The sequence below is a fragment of the Pygoscelis adeliae genome, unplaced genomic scaffold, assembly GCF_000699105.1.
Source record: "Pygoscelis adeliae isolate BGI_AS28 unplaced genomic scaffold, ASM69910v1 Scaffold55, whole genome shotgun sequence".
Taxonomy (NCBI): domain Eukaryota; kingdom Metazoa; phylum Chordata; class Aves; order Sphenisciformes; family Spheniscidae; genus Pygoscelis; species Pygoscelis adeliae.
The window spans coordinates 395,551-399,290 of NW_008824804.1; positions in this window are offsets into that span (position 1 = coordinate 395,551).

Sequence of the window (3,740 nt, forward strand, 5' to 3'; positions counted from 1 at the left end):
ATGTAATGTGTTTATTAAAATGAATTATACAATATTTTTCAACATTTATCTATTAAATAGATGTAGACTGGAGGCTACTATCAGGCAAAACGCACATATGTAAAGGTATTATAAGACAACTTGCCAATTACTGAAAACAAATATTTGCAAAATGTTATTTATTCCTTTATTTTTAAGGCTGCTTAATTGAATTCCATTCAATTTACATATGAGAAAAAAAATAAGTTCAGGGCATTTTTCTTTTGTTTTCATGAAGTGGCAATGTTGCAAAATGTATCATAAAAATGCAAATTGAGCTGTAGTTTACAACTTAAGAGATACATGGCAAATTTTCACACACACACAATGCATTCAAAGCAAACACTACACCTAAATCAGATGGCATAGTGCTTTTAAGTAAAATATTAGATGACCTAGAAAACAGAAAACTTATTTCAAAGGTATAGAATAGTCAGCTTTTAACCCCATCTTTCCCGGAAATGGGAAAAGACCTTTTAGTCAAACTCAGGTTTACTTAACTATAAAGTTCTAGTACCGTAAGCGTGGACGTGTGCACAAGACTGAATTAAACCATACAAAAATGTTAATAATAGTGTAGAAAGTAGCAAAATACACAAATTCACACGACAATCAAACAGTAATGACACTTCAAGTAGGTAACAAAAGTTCATAAGCATCATAGATAAGAAGGTATGCATTCAGAAATTATTACTTTACAATCTCTCTGATAGCTTCTGCAGACTGTTTCAATGGTTCCATGTAGTCAACAATGACAGAACCACACCTGATGATTTCAGGAATTTCAATATCATGTAGCAGAGCAGTGGCAAAACACCAGATTCACTGGAAAAACAGCAATAGCAGTGATACATAGGTCCCGTAGGCGAAACTTCTCCCTTACTGTATCCTCTTAACTGTTCCCTACTAGCTCTGACATATGCCTTAAGAAAGGCTTTGCTTCATATACCTGAGGAGTTAAACACACAGCCGGGAGGTTTATAGCCAGAGCAAAACATAGAATGTGTTTGTTTATTCAAGACAGATATTCAAGTATGAACATGCATTCCTTGTGAACAACTCATCTATTTATACATGTGCAATAACAGATGTTGAAGTGTTATCAGTACAATTCTCCATTACTCCACGATACATACTATGTAGTCAATTCCACATACCCATGGAAAAAGAATGTCAGCTGTTGAGCTCTGTCTGCTTCTTTAATTTGCATATATCCACAACTAATTCCTTGATATAAAGCTTCTCAAGTTTGGTCTTCTGAAAGCTTAACACACAAATTTCTGATTTTCTAAATATCACCCTTTTTGATTAACAGATTAAAACCTCAATCCTGTAAGAATGTATGCATATACTTAACAATAAGCAACAAGCTAGCCATACTTAAGACTTCTCGAAGTATTTACAAGTTTGCAGAGTAAGCATTTTCCTTGCATTGTATCAGCCAGTTTCTTTGCCAGTACTTTCTGATAGCACTTTAAATCATATTTCAAATACACACTGGGGCAAAACTAATAGTCTGTTTTCTTCAAGTAGTTTTGTGAATTTGGATGAAAGAAGTACAGTTTACAAAGAGACTGACTTGCCTTGTTTTCTTATATTTTTAGTATTAAAAAAAAAAATCCCAAAGCCCACTTATTATAGAACTACAGGCTGCACGGGTGAATATCCCCTTCCTGAGACAGAAATGGGGGTGGAAAAAACACACAAGCACACTTGCACATCTGCTACTATCCTGTTGTCCAACTGCATACATAACAATCAACCAAATCAGTTCACTCTGAATAAAAATCAAGTATTTCCAGGACATTTACACAAGGAGACCTAGCACTCAGCAGAATTGCATGAACTCTGGGATGATCTAACTTCAACAGAAGCCAACACCAAACATCAGCTAAAGAGAGCTAGATGCTCTTAGATATACTGCAGGTGTCTGTGCATGTTATGTATGACAAACAGACTACAAAGCAACAGCTAGGCCCTGAATTATAGCATACAAAATACAGTTAGTTGCTACAAATACTACCCAAGTATTAAATAGGCACATGGAAATGAATGCAACAGCTGCATGCATGTTGTATTTCAGGTGGAAAGGTCTTAAACCACAATGCTTAAATTTGGTTTCTATGTCCTCCAAAGAAAATTTGGGGGGGGTGGTAATTTAATATACGTGAAACAACACTTAAAAACGTATCTACACAAATTACAAAAACATACCTGGCAAAGAACGTTTCACAGACCCATGAGTAAAATTCTACCAATTACTCATACCTAATATTCACAGCTTAAAAAGCTGTGCATGGGTTAACATCAAGATCAACTCCAACATGTTATCTGCAAATATATGCTTCCTCTGTTGTTTGATAATATATTACTATTTGCAAAATCTTCTTCATAAGTACTGTCATCCGCACTTTGTACACTGTGAAGATGACAGGCAAATGCTAGCTTTACTACTTCACTTTAAAAAGTAAGAATCTGATATGCCCATCTCCCACATGAATGTGATAATGCATCACATCTCTTGAGTTAAATGAAACAACAGCCTGAGGGGGGGGAAGAAATTGCATTATTCTATTTATGATTTAATTAGCTATTCTTTCCCTCCATCAACTCCCAAGACTGGTCACAAGCTAGAAGTCAGGACTTCTCAAAGATTAAGAAAAATTATTTTCTAATAAATATTCTATTCACTAACTTGCAAAGTACCATGAAAGTGATTTTGACAGTTTAACACATGTCCACTGGCTGTATTTTACCTTATTTCAGTCTCCGCTATAAATGTTCCAGCAAACTGCTAGCAATCTGGATCCTTGTCTTTCATGAGTGAAGATCAGCTAGGAAGTTTTCTGTTCATATGGACAACAACCATTACACATACTTTGGAAAGAATGCAGCACTTCTCTTTATAGACAAACTCCTCCAGACTTGAACATCCTTCTTTCTGCTCTACCATGGCTCCACTGCCTAATTCTAGATGCTATTCTAAATTTTGGTTAGATGTGTACAATTCCAGCCTATACCCCAGCCATGGCCTGAAAGGTTAATTCCCACAAGACATACTGTTCTAAATGTCATAACGCACAATATTGCTATTAGTGTATCTAGAGTAAATTTCCATATTTAGAGGGATCTCTGAAACTCATGCCAGTCCAGTACATATCAATAAGTAACTACCTTTGCAGATATTCAACATGATTTTTTTTTTTAAAGCCAAAACAATTAAGATGTGAGAGCAAGCTGGAGGCAATAAAAAAAAATTGATCAACTGTTGGGACTTCAGCTTCACTTTTTCTGTTAAAGTACTATTTATTTTATTTATATGTAGAATCATAGAATCATTAAGGTTGGAAAAGACCTCTAAGATCATCGAGTCCAACCGTCAACCCAACACCACCATGCCCACTAAACCATGTCCCTAAGCGCCTCATCTACACGTCTTTTAAATACTTCCAGGGATGGGGACTCAACCACTTCCCTGGGCAGCCTGGTCCAATGTTTAACCACTCTTTCAGGAAAGACATTTTTCCTCACGTCCAATCCAAACCTCCCCTGGCGCAACTTGAGGCCATTTCCTCTCGTCCTATCGCTAGTTACTTGGGAGAAGAGACCGACACCCACCTCGCTACAACCTCCTTTCAGGTAGCTGTAGAGAGCGATGAGGTCTCCCCTCAGCCTCCTTTTCTCCAGGCTAAACAACCCCAGTTCCCTCAGCCGCTCCTCAT